The sequence below is a fragment of the Jaculus jaculus genome, chromosome 7, assembly GCF_020740685.1.
Source record: "Jaculus jaculus isolate mJacJac1 chromosome 7, mJacJac1.mat.Y.cur, whole genome shotgun sequence".
Lineage (NCBI taxonomy): Eukaryota > Metazoa > Chordata > Mammalia > Rodentia > Dipodidae > Jaculus > Jaculus jaculus.
In genome coordinates, this window is record NC_059108.1 from 98,041,441 (window position 1) to 98,060,542 (window position 19,102).

Here is a 19,102-nt window from a genome sequence, read left to right on the forward strand (position 1 = left end):
TTTTTTTGTGATGAGATTTTGTGATGCTATGGGTGGAACCCAGGGTCTTGTGCAGGTAGACAAGCTGTACACCACAAAACTACATCCCCATTTGGATCTTGTCTCCAAATATCATCACATTTTGCAACAGTAACAGCTAAGTCTTCAACATGTGAAATTTGATGTGGCATTTAGTTCTGTCCATGACATTGGTGTTATGAAATATCATGGTAACCTTTCTTGACATTAGCTATATTTTCTTCTATATTTTGTTGGTGTCTCAGTGAAATTTCTGAATACACACTTGTATCTTTCAATTCTATATAATTCTCTTTTACTATTTCAATGATAATTTTCTCTTTCCCTCTCTCTCTTTCCCCTTCTTTATTAGTGTAGATTACAGTCACCATAGAGTGTCATGGATTTCATCATGCTTCTTGCACTCTCATCACCAGTAGGATATATTCAATGCTACAGTAAACTATTCTAAAATCTTAGTAACGTGACACAATAAAGATTTACTTCTTGCTAATGTGAGGATATAATGTAAGGAGATGGAAGAGACAAGTAGTGATAATGAGGTAGAGAAGGTCTGTAACAGTGGTTGACTAAAGACATAGGCTCCTTCCATCTAGTGGCTACATGTCCTCTTAAACCTTAAAGTTTTTCATTATACTGTATTCACCTATCTACTCTGTGAGAGAGCATGGAGGTTCTGACAAGAGATGATTCCTTTGTAAAAGAGCATCTGTTGTGATTGCCAGAATTTGAAACTGCAGCAGAGGTTGAGAAATGAGGGAGAAAGTTGAACCAATCTCCCCATACACAAAAATCAAATACAAATGGATCAAAGACCTCAATATAAGACCCGAAACTCTTCTACTGGAAGGAAAAATAAGAACTTTCCATGATATAGGTTTGGGGAAAGACTTACCTAACAAAACCCCAGTAGCCCAGGAAATTAATCAATGAACCAATGAGATCTCATGAAGTGAAAATGTTTCTGCACAGAAAACCATACCTTAATCAGAGCCAGTAGGTTACCCACATAATGGGAGAAAATCTTCACCAGCTATACCACTGACAGAGGCCTAATATCTAGAATCTACAAAATACTTAAAAAACTAACAATAAAAAAATCAAACAATCCACTCTAAAAATGGGGCAAATAACTGAATAGGGAGTTCTCAGAGAAAGAATGGTTAACATACAATTAACATCCCTAACTATTAGGGAATGAAAATTAAATAATTATGAGGTTCCACCTTACTCTAGTAAGGATGGCAATCATTAAAAAATCAAATGAAAACAAATGTTGGGGAGGATATGGTGAAAGTGGAACCCTCATTCACTGTTGGTGGGAATGTAAACTTGTATAATCACTATGGAAATCAATTTGGGGATTCCTGAAAAAGTTGAATATAGGGCAACCAACAGACCCAGTTATTACATCACTGGACATTTATCCTAAATGCTCCATGTCTGACTACAGAGATATTTGTTCAACCATGTTTATAGCTGCTCAACTCATGATACCTAAGAACTGAAATCAACTTAGTTGTCCATCATTGGATGAATGGATAAAAACACTGTGGTACATTTACACAATGAAATTCTGCTCAGCAGTAAGAAAAAAAGGATACAGTGAAATGTGTAAAAAAAAAAAATGGGCAGACTTGGAACACACTATACTCAGTGAACTCACACAATCACATAAAGACAAATGCTGCATAGTGTCACTTACCTGTGGCCCCTACTCTGGAATAGCTTGAGTTGCTGAGAAACCTGATAGGCCACTTATGGCTCAGACACCAGGCATGGGGGGAGAAGAAGTGAAAAGGAGGGGAAAAACAAGCACAAAACTAAATACAAAATGTACTGGTACCATAGAAACTTTTATTTTTGGAGATAGAATAAAAGATATGACTCTCAATAGGAGGGGGGAGCACCTGAAAAGAATGGCCCTGGAGAAGGTGGGATGAGGCCTAATCTTTAAAAGAAATTTTTTTGAGGTAGGGCCTCACTCTAGCCCAGGCTGACCTGGAATTCACTATGTAGTCTCAGGGTGGCCTCAAACTCATGGCAATCCTCTTACCTCTGCCTCCCAAGTACTGTGATTAAAGGTGTGCACCACCACACCTGGATTAAAAAAAAAAAAATTTGTTGTCTCTGGCCATAAATCAGTTGCTATCCACAATGAGCTGTTGATCAGCAGACCTTTGACAGGTTTCTGTCAAAGTACTTGGTTACCCACCTGAGGCAAAGGATAAGACCTTATTTCTGAAGATACTATATGCTGCCAACACAGAGCATGGAGAAACCTGGGTGGATTCCAGAAGAGAGCCAGTCCCCAGACAGTTAGCCTGTCTACTGCTGGAAAGCACTAAGTGACCTACTGGGGGAATATGACCAATAACAGTCTGAGCAACCAGAGGTCTAAGCTACTCAGAAGCAAACACCTTGACAGGATGTACATACCAGCTTAACAGTGGCACACAGCCTTGGTGTGTAACCAATAGCTTTCTGATTGGTTAAGAGATGTGTTCAGTGTAAGGGAACCCGTATCTGGAATTGGAAACCAGATCAGAATTCTATGGAGACAAAAATTATGCTTTCCAGAGTCAAGCTCTCAATAGTCTGTGGCAAAAAGAGGGGTTATATATAGCAAATTCTCCCTAAATTGATAATGCTTATCCCATGAAACTATGTTGACTTCAGTCTCCTTTGGAGAATCTGTTCTTGTTTTTCAGAATGTAGTGAGACTAAAGGAGATAAACTACACCTTACACTTCAGCCAAGCCACAGCTGAAACCACAGAGGAACTAGAGAGATAAGCAAGAGTGCTGCTTCCATGCTGAACCTGATAATCAGTGCCAGGGTGAAAGAGACAGACCCTGAGGGTACTCAACACTCATGAAAGTGGAAATCCAAAAGCCTCTAAGAGCTCATTACTAAAGTAAACTTAAAAAAGTTACCCACCATAGCTCAGGGAATTTTGCGGAAGAGGGGACAGAAAGACTGTAAGAGCCACAGGTTGAGACATCATGCCCATTGTAACCCCCTCAAATGACTTCTGCTCCAGCAATGCATGTTCCACAACCCCAAAGGTAATACTGGCAACCCCACTAAGGAAGGTCCCCAGCAGAATGGGGGCAGGGATGAGGGAAAAGAGGATACCAACATATGATACATCCATATAAAATATGTTGTTAATAACAATTTTTAAAAAAATTTTAATGGTGGACAGTAAAATAAAGTCATGTTACTGTTACAAGGTGTTTTTTTTTATGCAAGAGAGTGAGAATGAGAGAAAGAAAAAAGGAGAGAGAACATGAGAGAGAGAAAACTAGTATGTCAGAGCCTCCAGCCACTGCAATTGAACTTCAGACACATGACCCACCTTGTGCACATGTGCAACCTTGACCATTTGCATCACCTTGTACACCTGGCTTACATGGGATCTGGAGAGTCAATCATGGGTCTTCATAGTTAAGTACCTTAATTGTTAAGCCATCTCTCCAGCCTCACAGTGATTTTTAAAATTCTTTGTTGTTCAGCCATAGAATCCTATTCTAATGTTGTGGATATAGCATGTTTCCAACTTACAGATCTTTTAATTTCTTTAGGCTAATTGTTCTGTTTGTTTTAGTTTTGTGCTTTTTCTGAAATATTAGAGAATTTATTACTATTGCTTCATATTCACGGAAAATTGAGTACGGTATACTTTATGTTTGGCAGAGAGGTGTAGCCTGCAGGGAAATGACTAATGAACCCTTTCTGGTGAGCTGGAGGTAGAAGATCAATTCATTAGAGCTTGGCTTGAGAAGAAAATAAGAGCACCTCCAAGTGTTTGAGATGATCATGTGGATCTTATGGTTTAGTTTATTGATGTGGTGTATTACATTGACCTATATCCATACATTAAAGCATCCCTGAATCCCTAGATGAAGCCTACTTGATCACGGTGGCTAATGCCTTTGATGTGTTATTGAATTTGGTTTGCATGGAGAAAGATAAGGATCTATTTTCATCCTTCTACAGATATGTATCCAGTTTTCCAAGCTCAATTTGCTGAAGAGGCTGTCTTTTCTCCAATGAGTATTTTTTGGCATTTTGGTCAAATATCAAGTGGCTATAGCTACCCAGGCTTAAATCTATTCCATTCTATTCCACTGATCTACATTTCTGTTTTTGTGCCAGTACCATGTGTTTTTGTTACTAAGGATCTTTAGTATACATTAAAATCAGGTATGGTGATACCACCAGCCTTATTTTTGTTGCTCAAAATTGTTTCAGATATTCAAGATTTTTTTGTGCTTCTGAATGAATTTTAGGATTGTTTTTCTATTTCTGTAAAGAATGCCATTGAAATTTTGATGGGGATTGCATTAAATGTGTAGATAGCTTTTGTTAAGATTGCCATTTTCACAATATTAATTTTTCTGATCCAAGAATACGGGATGTTTTTCCATTTCCTAGTGTTTTCTGAAATTTCTCACTTGAGTGTTTTAAAGTCTACATTGTAGAGATCCTTCACTTCCTTAGTTAGGTTTAATCCAAGGTACTTTATTTATTGATGCAATTGTGAATAGGAGTGCTTCTCTGATTTCATCCTCTGTGTGTTTGTTGTTAGAATATAGGAAAGCTACTGATTTCTGTGTGTTTATTTTGTATCCTGCTACATGGCTATAGGTATTTATCACCTCTAACAGTTTGCTGGTAGAGTCTTCAGGATCCTTTATATATAGAATCATGTCATGTGCAAATAATGATAATTTGATCTCTTCCTTTCCAATTTGTATCACTTTTATGTGCATCTCTTGCCTTATTGCTATTGCTAAGACTTCCAGTACTATATTAAATAAAAGTGGGGACAGTGGACACCCTTTTCTTTTTCCTGAGTTTAGTGGAAAAGCTTCAAGTTTCTCTCCATTTAGTATTATGTTGGCTATAGGCCTTTCATAAATAGCCTTTATTATGTTGAGATATGTTCCTTCTATTCCCGGTCTCTGTAGAACTTTTATCATGAAGGGATATTGGACTTTGTAAAATACTTTTTTCTGCATCTAATGAAATGATCATGTGATTTTTGTCCTTCAGTCCATTTATATAATGTATTACATTTATCGATTTGCATATGTTAAACCATCCCTGCATCTCTGGGATAAGGCCTACTTGGTTGGGGTGAATGATCTTTCTGATATATTCTTGTATTCTGTTTACCAATATTTTGTTGAGAATTTTTGCATCTATGTTCATGAAGGAGATTAGTCTATAACTTTCTTTTTTTGTTCTATCTTTGCCTGGTTTTGGTATCAGGGTGATGCTGGCTTCATAGAATGAGTTTGGTAGGATTCCTTCTTTTTCTATTTTATGGAATAGTTTAAGAAGCATTGGTGTTAGTTCTTCCATGAAGGTCTGGTAAAATTCACCAGTGAATCCATCTGGGCCTGGATTCTTTTTAGTTGGGAGATTTTGATAACTGCTTTATCACCATACTTTTTATAGGTCTATTTAAATGGTTAATTTCATTTTAATTTATTTCGGTACATCATATAAATCAAGGAAATCATCCATTTCTTTCAGGTTTAAAACTTAGTGGAGTATATGTTCTTATAGTACGTCCCTATGAATGATTTTTTTAATTTCTCAAGTATCTGTTATGATATGTGTCTTTATCATCTCTAATTTTATTAATTTGTATCTCTTCTCTCTTTCTTTTGGTGAGATTTGCTAAGGTTTTGTCAATATTGTTTATCATTTCAAAGAACCAACTCTTTGTTTCAATGATTCTTTGGACTTTTTGTGGGGGGAGGGCTCTATTTCATTAATTTTCACCCTAATCTTTATTATTCCTTCCAATCTACAGATTTTTCTCTTTGCCTTGTTCTTCTTTTTCCAAGGCTTTAATGTTAAGCTTTGAGTTGATTACTTGCAGCCTTTCTAATTTCTTAATATAGGCACTTAAAGCTATAAATTTCCTTTGTGGGACTGCCTTCATTGTGTCCCAAAGGTTTTGGTATGTTGTGTTCTCATTATCATTTGACTCTATGAATTTTTTTATTTCCTTCTTGATTTCATAATTGACACATTCATCACTTATTAGTGTATTGTTTAGTTTCCATGATTTTGTGTATGCTCCATAGCTTTCCTTGCCATTGATTTGTAGTTTGATCCCACTGTGATCAGATAGAATACAAGGAATTATTTCAGTTTTCCTGTATTTGTTATGATTTTGTTGAAAACACATACTATGCCTTTGGAGTGAAATTCTTCTCCTTCCTCTATACCCTGAATTCTTATGTTAGATCTTTTCATAGTGTACTAAATACCTTGAAATTCCCATTCACACTTTCCTATTAGTTTGTCTTTCTCTTTGTTGAACTGTATTAGATTTGCCACCTGGTCTTCTAGTTTAGATATTCTGTCCTCTTCTTCATCCATTCTACTGGTGAGATTTTCTACAGAGTTTTTTATTTCATTGACAGTGTTCTTCATTGCTAGTAATTCTGACTGGTTTTTCTTTATGACTTCTTTTTCCTTATGTATGTCTTGTATTGACCTCCTTATTTCATTAAATTGGTATCTTGTGTCTTCTTTGATTCCTTTGATTTCTTCTTTAATTTCTTTGAAGGTATTTATAATCATTCTTTGGAAATCTTTCTCAGGCATTTCCTCTAAATCAGTCTCACAGGAGGTCATTTCTGATGCATTAGTACTTTTTGGTGGATTTATATTGTCTTGATTTTTTTGTGTTTCTTGTATTATAATGTACATATTTTTGCATCTTGGATTAATTTAATGCTTGGATTTTCTAATTAATTACAGTATTATTAGATGTATCAATCAACCTGATGTTACATATCTTCATGGGAGGAACTTAAGGTGCTAGGTGTGGCTCTTAAGACTCTCACAGTATCTACAAAAGTGACTCTAGATGTTGGGTTTACCTATTATAAGAGTATTCAAATAGGATGAGTGCAGCAAAATACAGATTCTAAAATGTAACTAAACAATGTACACATTCAACGAAAAACAGTAGAGTATTTATGCAGGAATACGTATTATGACAACCACATTAGTTTGCAAGGATTTTGTTCAGGATCTTTGCATCTAAGTGCATTAGGGATATAGGGCTATAATATTCTTTCCTGTTTTATCTCTGTCTGGTCTTGGTATTAGGATGATAATACTTTCATGAGAGGAGTTGGGGAGGATTCCCTAGTCTCTGATTATGTGAAATAGTTTGAGAAAAATTGGTTTCATTTCTTCTATGAAGGTTTGACAGAAATCAGCTGAGAAGCCATCTGGTGCTGGGCTTTTCTTTTTGAGGAGGTTTTGGCTTACCTTTTCAATCACCATGGATGTGATAGGTTTGTTTAAGAGATTAATCTGTGGCTGAAGAGATTGCTTAGTGGTTAAGCGCTTGCCTGTGAAGCCTAAGGACCCTGGTTCAAGGCTCAATCCCCCAGGACCCACATTAGCCAGATGCACAAGGGGGCACACACATCTGGAGTTCGTTTGCAATGGCTGGAGGCCCTGGTGTGCCCCTTCTCTCTCTCTCTCTTTCTCTCTCTCTTTCTCTCTCTCTCTCTCTCTCTCTTCCTCTCTCTAAGTCTGTTGCTCTCAAATAAATAAATAAATAATTTTTTAAAAAAGAGATTAATCTGATCTAAGTTTAGTTTTGGTAGTTAGTATGTGTCTAGGAATTCACCCATTTCTTCCAAATTATTAAATTGTGTGGAGTAGAGGTTTTAGAAGTATGCCCTGATGATTCTTCCAATTTCATTGATGTCTATAGTGATCTCTCCTTTTTCATTTCTGATTTTGTTAATTTGAGACTTCTCTTTTTTGTGCTTGACCACTTTGGCCAGGGGTTTGTCAATCTTGTTTGTTTAGTTTTTTAAAGAGCCAGCTCTTTGTTTCATTGATTTTTTTTAAAATTGGTTTCCTAATTTCCAATTCATTAATTTCTGCACTAATCTTGATTTTTGAATTCCATTTGAAGATATTTGGGTTGAATACTTCTTGTTTTACCAGCACCTTTAGATGGACAGTCAGGCTATTGATTTGTGATCTCTCTGTCTTTGTAATGAAGGCATTTAGGACTATGAATTTTCCCCTTATGACTGCCTTCATTGAGTCCCATACATTTTGGTAGGTTGTGTTTTCATTATCATTCAAATCTAGGAATTTTACAATTTCTTTTTTGATTTCTTCCATGACCCATTCATTGTTTAAAAGTGTGTTGTTTAGTCTCCAGGAGTTGGTGGAGTTCTTGATATGTCTCTTGTTGTTAATTTCTTCCTTTAAAGCATTTTGATCTGACATGATGCAGGAAGTTACTTCAATTTTCATGACTTTATGAAGGCTTGCTTTATGGCTTAATATATCATCAATTTTGGAGAAGGTTCCATGGACTACTGAGAAGAATGTGTATTCTGTAGAGTTGGGGTAGAAAGTTCTGTAGATATTTGTTAGATCTAGATGTTCTGTGATATTTTTGAGCTCTGTTATTTCACTGTTGATTTTCTGCTTGGATGATCTGCCTGTTGATGATAGTGGAGGATTGAAGTTCCCAACTATGATGGTGCTGGTGTTTATTTCTGTTGTATTGTTAGGTAGATATTGTGGCCTTCTTTGTCCTTTTTGATTAATTTGGTTTTAAGTCTATTTTTATCAGATATTAATATAGAAACATCCACTTGTTTTTTTTTTTTATTTCCATTTTCTTGGAATATCATTTTTCAACTTTTCACCCTGGGAAGGTGTCTATCTTTGGTAGTGAGGTGGGTTTCTTGAAGACAGCAGATTAGAAGGGTCAAGTACTTTGATCCATCCTGATAGCCTGTGTCTTTTGATGGGTTAGTTAAGACATTAATATTTAGGTTATTACTGTGGGGTTTGAATTAATCCCTGCCATAATGTGTCTAATGGGGTTGGGTTGTTAGTTGTGTTATATACTGTTTTGAGCCTGGTATTTTTTTGTTATTGTGATCTTCTTCTTGTGGGATCTTGAGATTGGTTGTTTGTTCTGTGTGGAGTATCGCCTCAAGTATTCTCTGTAGGTATGGCTTTGTGTTCATATAATCATCGACTTGACTTTTTCATGGAAAGTCTTTCTTTCATGATCTACTATGAGGGATTCTCTTTCTGGGTGAAGTAGCTTGGGTCAGAACCCATAGCTTTTTATACTTTGAAATGTTCCATTCCAGGCCCCTCTGTCTTTCAGGGTTTCCATTGAGAAATCTGATGTTATTCTAGTGGGTTTGCTTTGTATGTTGTAAATTGCTCTCTTCTTGCTGCTTTTAATACTCTCACTTTGTTTTCATTGTTAAGGGTTTTAGCTATGATGTGTTTTTGAGAGTTTCTTCTTTGGTCTATTTGGTGTTCTGTGGGATTCATGTATCTGGATAGGCCTCCCTTTTTCAAGATTTAGACAATTTTCTTCAATAATTTTTTTCAGTACGTTTTCTATGCCTCTGGTCTGGATATCTTCTCACTCTGGTATACCCATGATCCAGATGTTTGGTCATTTTAGAGAGTCTCACAGGTCCCTCTATTTTGTTCACTTGACTTTTTGAACCTAGCAAAGTTTTTGGCCACCTGATCAATTTTTTCTGTCTTATCTTCCAGGTCAGAGGGGCTGTCTTTCACATGAGTACCTCTGTTAGTGAGTAGTTCTAAGGAAGTTTTCATGAATTCTATTTGATTTTTGTTATCTGCTGTATTGTTTTGTATAATGTCCATCCTTTTTTATTTTTAATTTTTTTATTTTTAATTATTTATTTGAGAGGAAAACACAAAGAGGCAGAGAGAGAGAGAGAAAGATTGAGAAAGAGAATGGGCACACCTGGGCTTTGAGCCACTGCAAACGAACTCCAGATGCATGTGCCCCCTTGTGCATCTGCCTAACATGGGTCTTGGGGAATTGAGCCTTGAACTGGGGTCCTTAGGCTTCACAGGCAAGTGTTTAACCTCTATGCCATCTCTCCATCCCTGTCCATTCATTTTTGAGGTATGATTTCAGTTCAAATTCTCATTCTTTTTCCTTTTTATTTCTATTTTATTTATTTATTCATTTATTTTTAATGACAACTTCCATAATTGTAAACAATAACCCATGGTAATTCCTCCCTCTTCCCACTTTCCCCTTTGAAACTCCACTCTCCATCATATCCCCTCCTGATCTCAAACAGTTTATCTTTTATTTTTATATTTTTTCTACCTCCCCATCACAATCATTTTACTTACATATATACAATATCAACCTATTAAGTACCCTCCTCCCTTCCTTTCTCTTCCCTTTATGTCTCCTTTTTAACTTACTGGCCTCTACTACTAAATATTTTCATTCTCACGCAGAAGCCCAGTCATCTGTAGCTAGGATCCACATATTACTTTTTGTTTTTGTTTTTTTTTAATTTTTTTTTTTAATTTATTTATTTGAGAGCGACAGACACAGAGAGAAAGACAGATAGAGGGAGAGAGAGAGAATGGGCGCGCCAGGGCTTCCAGCCTCTGCAAACGAACTCCAGATGTGTGCGCCCCCTTGTGCATCTGGCTAACGTGGGACCTGGGGAACCGAGCCTCGAACCGGGGTCCTTAGGCTTCACAGGCAAGTGCTTAACCGCTAAGCCATCTCTCCAGCCCCACATATTAGTTTTTTATTTAATGTATACAGTTAAGTAGGAACCATCGTTAGCTTCCTCCTTATCCTGCCCCCTCATCAGGGACCCTCCTCATTGGGTCCCTCATTCAGTTCTCCAATGAAAATTTGGTAGAATTCAGTGGAGGAGCCATTTGGTCCTGGACTCTTCTTTGGGGGGAGGTTTTTTATTACCTTTTCAATCTCTATGGTTGTGATATGTTTGTTTAGGAGATTAAGCTGCTCTGAGTTTAGATTTGGTAGGTGGCATGTGTCCATGAATTTATCCATTTCCTCCATATTATCCAGTTTTGTGGAGTAGAGGTTCTTGAAATAAGTCCTGATGATTTTCCCAATTTCACTTATTTAAATTATGCTCTCTCCTTTTTCATTTCTAATTTTTTTAATTTGAAGCATCTCTTTTTTTTTTCACTTGATCAAACTGGGAAGGGGTTTTTCAATCTTGTTTATTTTTTCAAAGAACCAGCTCTTTCTTCCACCTATTTTCTTGTTTTTGTAGTTTCCAATTTATTAATTTATGCTCTGATTGTTATTATTTCTTTCCATCTGGAACATTTGGGGCTGGATTCTTCTGGCTTTTCCAGTGCCTTTAGGTGGATGATTAGGTTATTGATTTGGGATCTCTCTGTCTTTGTTATGAAGACATTTAGTGCTGTGAATTTCACTGTGAGGACTGCCTTCATTGTGCCCCATAGGTTTTGATACAATGTGTTCTCATTGTCATTCATTTCTAAAAATTTTGCAATTTTATTTTTTAATTTGTTCTCTACCCACTTATTGTTTAAAAATGGGGTGTTTAGTTTCCAAGAGCCAATGGGATTCTTGGTGTGTCTTTTGTTTTCCTTTTTGTTGTTGTTGTTGTTCTTATTAAATAGTTTTGTACTTGGTGAATTACAGTCAAGTTGGTATGATTGTTAGCCTCCTCCATATGGAGCCCCTCCCCCATCCCCTCCTTGTTTAGGTATATAGGTCATGCATTGTGGAGTTAGCCCACAGTTATGGGTAGGAGAAATGTCTCATATCAGAACCTAACATGTGACTCTGACATTATTTCTGCCCCCTCTTTGCAAAATTTCCCTGAGCCACATTAGGTTCATTTTGGGTCTGCTTCAGTGATGAGGTGTTGGGAGCTGCTGTGTCTCTGGGTATCTGATTTGGTAGGAGTTGATTGTTTTCTGTGTTGATCTCCTTTACCCTTGTGCTGGTGCCCAGTACACAAAGAAAACAGCACCCTTGCTTGTTTTGCCAATTATTCTTAGTTTCAGCTGGAGCCCTTTTGAGGTATGATGGGGTTGGTCTCTCCTTAGGATCTGTGTCTATCTGAAAAAGAGAAGCAGATTTTTCAATGGAGAATAAAGTAAGCACCAGATAAATGGGATAACCTTTATTTTTTATTTATTCATTTATTTATTTTTAAATGGGAAAACCTTTTTTGTAAATTTTATTTATTTATTTATTTATAGACATAATTTAATAGGTGTAGGCCCTCTTGTAGCCCACAATTGGTGGTAGATTGATAATGGAGAGTGTGCTCCAGTTTGGATATGGTTCTGACATGTTTACCAGCTCCAGCTATGGGTACTGTTCCACTGAGCGGATCAAGAGCAGTTGGTTTCCCACCATGGCTGTGCGCTACTATTGCACTTGTGTGAGCATCACAACAGGTTATTTGCTGTTAAGTAGGTTAGACCATAAGTTGCTTGGATGGATATTGATCATTTTCCCCCAGTTGCCCATGTAGCACTAGACACGCTTACTGTCTGGGGACTGACTCTCTTCCAGCTTCCAGCCATGTCACTCCATGTTACATGTCAACCACATATGGTGTCTTCATCAGTAGGGTCTTACAACCAACCCTTGGTGGATAATCAATTACTCTGACAGAAATCTGTCATTCTTTTAGGAAACTTTGTAGGTCTATCTGGTCAAAAGCTCAGTGTGGATGATGGCCACATGCTGGTACTGGGAGTTACAGGTCAGTGTCCACTAAGAGAAGGAAGAAAAAGATAACTGATATAAAAGAGTTAGAGAGAGAGAGAAGCTGTAGAAGATTAAGGTCATTCTTCATTATACCCTTTCCAGTGTCTTGTGACTCAGGTGTTCCCTCTAAGGGCCTGGTGAAGGTTCAACCATTTGGCCTGCATTTTAGGATGCAGAATTTTATGGTACCATTGCCGTTTGGGTCTAGATTTGTGTCTTGGGTAGATTCAGGTTAGGTGTTGTAGATGAGTGAGACTATGTGGAGATTATCTTTCTGTGAATAGGTAAGTTCACTGGGAATGATCTGTTCCAGGTTCAACCATTTTTCTTCAAATTACATTGTGTCATTTTTTTTCTTACTGTGTAGAATCCCATTATATAGCTATACCACATCTTAGTTATCCATTCTCCTAGTGATGTAAATCTGGGTTGATTCCAGCTCTTAGCTATTATGAATTGATCCATTATAAACATGGTGAAACAAATCTCTCTGGACTGAGGTTTGAAGGTTTGATGGTACATGCCCAGTAAATGAATAACTGGGTATGTTAGTAACTCTACAGTCAGCACTTTTAGGAGTCTCCTTATTGCTTTCCAAAGTGGTTGTACCATCTTACATTCCCACCAACAGTGGATGAGTGCTCCTATTTCTCCCCATTCTCACCAGAATTTATTTTCATTTGACTTTTTGATATTTGCTATCCTTACTAGGGTAATGTGGAATCTCATAGTTGCTTTAATTTGCATTTCTCTGATGATTAGAGGTGATGAACATTCCTTATGTGTGTTTGCCATTTGTATTTCTTCCTCTGTGAACTGCCTGTCCAATTCTTTGCCCCATTTTGTAAGCATGTTCTTTGACTTTGTATTGTTTAGGCTTTTGAGTTCTTTGTATACCTCTGTCAGTTATAGTTATTTAGTAAATATTTTCTCCCTTTCGGTGGGTAATCTATTGGCTTTGCTTATTGTGTGCTTCTGAGGGGACACTCTTCAGTTTCATGTGATCCCATTGGTTGAGTGATTGTTTAAGATCCTGTGCTACTGGGGTTTTGTTCAGGAAGTTTTTTTTTTTTTCCATTCCTATATCATAAAAAAGTTCCTTCTATATTTTCTTCCAGTAGTAGCCAAGTTTCTGGTCTTATATTGAGGTCTTTGATCCATTTAGACTTGAGTGTTATGCATGGAAAGATGTGTGGATTAAGTTTCAATTTCTTCATATGGTTATCCAGTTTGTCCAGTACCATTTGTTAAAGATGCTATCTTTTTTACAGCCTATATTGTTAAGGCCTTTGTCAAATATCAAGTAGATTTCTTTTGTTGTTAACTTCTAGCAATACAGCATTGTCATCTGATATTATACAGGAAATTATGTCAGTTTTCCTAAGTACATGGATGCAGGCTTTTTGGTCCAGTATATGATCTATTTTAGAGAAGGTTCCATGGGCTGATGAGAATAATTTGTAGACTGTGGATGTAGGGTGGGATGTTCTGTAGATGTCTGTGAGGTCTAATTGTTCTATGGCTTTGTTGAGCTCTTTAACTTCCCTGTTGATTTTCTGTTTGGATGTTCTATCCATTGCTGATAATGGAGTATTGAAGTCCCCATCTATTATGGTGTTAGTGGTTATTTCTGTTTTATTGTCAAGAATGTTTTGTTTTATGAATTGTGGTAGCCCTGTGTTTGGTGCATAAATATTTATGATTGTGATATCCCCTTGATGGATCATTCCCTTGATAAGTAGGAAGTGGCCTTCTTTGTCTTTTTTGGTGACTTTTGGTTTGAACTCTATTTTATCTGATATTAGAATATCTATGCCTGCTTGCTTCTTATTCTCATGTGCTTGGAATGTCATTTTCCACACTTTCACCCTGAGGAGGTGTCTGTTGGTGGTGGTGAGGTAGGTTTCTTGAAGGCAACAGATTAAGTGGTCTAATTTTCTGATCTACCCTGTTAGCTTGTGTCTCTTGATGGGTGAATTAAGACCATTAATATTTAGGGTAATTTCTGTGAAGTTTGACTTGATCCCTGCCATATTGTGTTGGTTTATGTGGTTTGTCATTTTCATGGACGTTTAAGTTTTTGTAACTTCAGCCGATTCCCTTTTTTGCCCCTCTGTGCCCTCCTACTGGAGGTCTATTAGAGTCTGCTCCCCTATAGAAGACCTAATGAACCCTGAATGTCTTGCTTTTCCTTCCCCAGAAGGTGTGGTGCAGTTAGGCGGATGCCATATTGATCTCTTTCTCTCCAAGTTCTGATTTTCTTGATGCTTCTTGTAGTTCATTGTTGCATATGATCAAGTCTTCATTAAGCTTAATCAACCACCTGTTGAGGTCTTCCACTTCTTGACTTAACTTCAATTTATTCATATCTCTTTGGAGGGTTTTAACATTTCCTTCCATCAAAGTAAGCCTACTGTCAAAAGCTGAATGTTCTAGGAGATGATTCTGTTCAATTTCATTGGTACAATTGCTGGTTCTTTGATACTTTGCTTCAAGTTCAATGATTTTTTAAGGGTCTCATTGGTTGCTGTGTTTTCATTTTAGTAATGAATTTCTGTTGATTTCTCTATGACTTCATTGGAGGCTTCTGAAGTGGGACTAGGAGTAAGGGAACAGGGATCTGACCTACTTCATGTTGAGCCCTCCAGTACATAGACCAGTGTAGACAACCTAGAATGGGGATATGGGAGGAGCCTAGATACAGGGGTCTGGTCTACTCACTCCAAAGGGCTGTGGCTTCCCACACACTGATGTGCAAGGAACTCAGACCCGGGCAGTGAGAGGGGACCAGAAATGGGTCTGGCCTACTCAATCCAGACAGCCTGCACCCACCCATGTACTGACTGTGCAAGGAACTCAGACCCAGGAAGAGGTGGGAGGAGCCCAGATATGGGTCCAGCCTACTCATTCCAGACAGTAGCCTTTAGTGTGGCTCTTCATGTGGATTATGTGTAAAATCCTCACAGGACATGTCAGAATGTCTTGGCTGTGGTTCCATCAAGTTTTCTCTTTACCTCTCTAAGTTTCCTTTATGTTTCCCATAAATAGCCAACCCTATTTTGTTACCTCCTCTCCAGTGCCACTAGTCTTTGGCTAAAAGAGGAGTTACATATATCAAATTCTTCCTAAATTAACAATGCTTACTCCATTTAAACTATGCTCTCTCACTCTCCATTGAAGAATCTATTCCTTTTCAGAAGGCAGCGAGACTGGAAGAGAAAAACTACCCCTCACTCTTCAGCCAAGTCACAGATGAAACCACAGAGTAACTGGGGAGACAAGGAAGAGTGCTGCTTCCATGGTGAACCTACAATCAGTGCCAGGATAAAAGACACAGATTCTAAGGCTACTCAACACATACCCATGCAGAGATCTAGAGGCGCCTAAGACCTCATCACTGAAGTTGACTTAAAAGCCACCCATGGCTAAGGGAATTTTGCAGAAGATGAGGTAGAAAGATTGTAAGAGCCTCAGGGTGAAACATGACCAGAGGCACTGCCTACCCCCACTCCCCCCCACACACACACACACAAAATTGACTGCTGTTCCCACAACACATAACCAACAACCACATGGGAATACCTGCAATCTCACTGAGGAGAGTCCCCAGCAGAATGGGCAGGGATGAGGGAAAAAAGGGAACCAACACGTGGTATACCCATACAAAATATATTGTTAATTTTTTTTTTTAAGTACAAAATGTTATAAAGGCTGCCTGGGGAAAATTGTGTGTTACACAACCAATGTGCCAGGCAGGATATAATCATTAGCATGATTGGTAGGGGGGGCAGACATTTTTGGATCAGATTTGAAGCTTGCTTCATGGGAGTGAATTCCTGCTAGGCACTATAAACCTGATCAAAAGCTGATGGCTTTTGATACTCAGCCCTAGGGCTGAACCTATTACTGCTGTTTTGCTAAACAGGCATGGGTCCATCAAACTTCCTTCCAAATATTTTTGCATATGTCCTCCCCTTAGCTACTATCAGAGCAGCTACTTGTTTAAATGGTCTATTTGTATTTATTTATCTATTAGAGAGAAATGCAGACAGAGACACATAGAGAAACAGAGAAAATGGGCATGCCAGGGCCTTCAGCCACTGCCAACAAACTCCAGATGCATATGCCACCCACCTTGTGCTTCTGACTAATGTGGGTCCTGGGAAATCAAACCTGAGTCCTTTAGCATTGTAGGCAAGTGCCTTAACCACTAAGCTATCTCTCCAGCCCTAGAGCAGCTATTTTGTTTCTTGTTTTTAGAAATTGGTGGTGGTTACTCTCGAGAGTTATATCTGGTCAAAGTGGTGAGCATAAGTGACTATTGAATGCTCAGTCCTAAATGGGACATATGTATCATCCCCTACAAGGTTCAGGGGCCATTGAAGACAAGATATTGCAATGAATGTAAGAGATAGAGGATGGGAATGAATGCTGTGCAATGAATACTGACTTCCGAACAGAAAATGGTCATTACACTCATGAACCCAGAACAGCTACAAACAATGCTGAACCTGTAGACATTCCCTCATGAATGGAAGAGAAGCTTAGGAGGCCCCATCCTTCCCAAGGACTACTGGTAGTTAATGGTTACTGGACTATCAGGAAACAAATTGCCCCTTACTACACACTACATATACTCTACACATGCAAGTGTATGGGAGCTAAAAGAGAAGAAGGAGGAGGGGGAGAAAGAGAAAGAAAAGAAAGGAAGGAGAGAGAGAAAGAGGGAGGTTTAGAGATCCCAGGAAGGAGAAACATGATGAGATCCCAGACTGTCTTTCTGCCTCTTGTCTTTTCTTCCATTTCCTAGGCAATCTCATTTTCTAAGGGATTTCTTCTACTTCGTTTTCTACTGACTGCTTTTTTTAACATTACTTTTAGGTTATTTTTAACTTCAAATAGTTTATTCTTTTTTCAATTTTTATATAGCACGTTCTTTCTATTTTTCCAAGTCCTCAGAAATATTTGTGTTTCACATAATTTTTTAAAATTTATTTTGAACCCTATTCTATTTTTTTCAAGACTTGGTACTATTTATATAACCTAGATTTTTCTCTTTTAGCCCATAGCCCATTTGCCACTAATGTATGGTGGCCCTTGGAGTTCCACAGTTACTTTCCAATGAGTCAAGCAAAACTCTGACTCAAGTCCTGAGGAATATGAGGATGTTATATATGGAGCCTTGCTATTTTAAGAAAACTCGTATGAAGAAGGAAAGAAATTTCTGTTTTTAATCTAGTTTTGAAACTGTTCCATAAAAATTATTCATACTTATGGGGTCTTGATACATATATGCACTGTGTAATGTTTAAGTCAGTGTAGCTACATCCTTAAGCATCTGCTACCTCTTTATGGTGAAAAACTTCAAAATCAATTCTAGTTTGCTGAAATGTACAGAACCATATCATTATCTCTAGCAACCCAACCATGCAGTAGCACATCAGAAATTTCATATTTCTACCTAACTATAACTCAGAACTGCTGATCAAATTTTCCCTTTCTTACCCTTCCACCTCCTACCAACCTGAGGTGACTACCATTCTATTCTCAACCTTTGAGATCACTGTGTTTTAACTCCACATTACTGATTTCATTCATCATTTGTCTTTTTGTGGCCAGCATGTTTCACTTAAAATAATGATCTGCATTTCCATACATGTTGCTGCACATGACATGATTTCATTTTAGCTAAATAATATTTCACTCTCTATATGGACTGTATCTTCCTTATCCACTCATCAGTTTAAACCCTTTGTGATTTTGAATTTGGGTTTGTTTTTGTACTATGCTGGGTTAGAAGGAAGCATCTATTGTTTTGTCCATAGAATTTCAGTCAATCTCCTGTTTTAAACTCCACATCATGCTGTCACCCTATTGAACTTGATGGTCTTTAGTTCTGGGTCTCTTGGGTTCTGTGAACAAATATGCTCCCTCCTTAGCTATATAACTTTTTTTTTTTTTTTTTTTTTTTACATAGGTTCTCACTCTAGCCGAGGCTGACCTGAAATTCACTATGTAATCTCAGGGTGGACTTGAACTCACAGCAATCCTCCTAACTCTGCCTCCGAGTGACCGGCTTAGAACCCTTTTAACTTGATAGCCCTGTGGGTCTTCCTAATCTCTGTCCATCAGACAGCATTGGCAATGTGCCTTCATTTTAATCTATCACCACAAATTGTTCCTCATCTTCTCTTCTCCTCTCTTTGCTCTGTACTCTATATTTTTGTTTCTTTTCTCATACTATCATGAAGTCCTGTGAAAAGGGAAAGATGTGTTTCCAAACAATCAAATATCTTCTGGTATCTCATAGCCTGACAGGAAGAAGGCCCCAACCACAGAGCTTCTCTAGGACTCCAGGCTCTGGTGGTTATAGGGTACCTAAAACCTGTGAGCCCATTTCCATTGAGCAGGTATTCCAAATGTAATGGATGCTGCTTTTGAGAAGAAGAGCTAGACAAGGGAATGAGTGAAGAG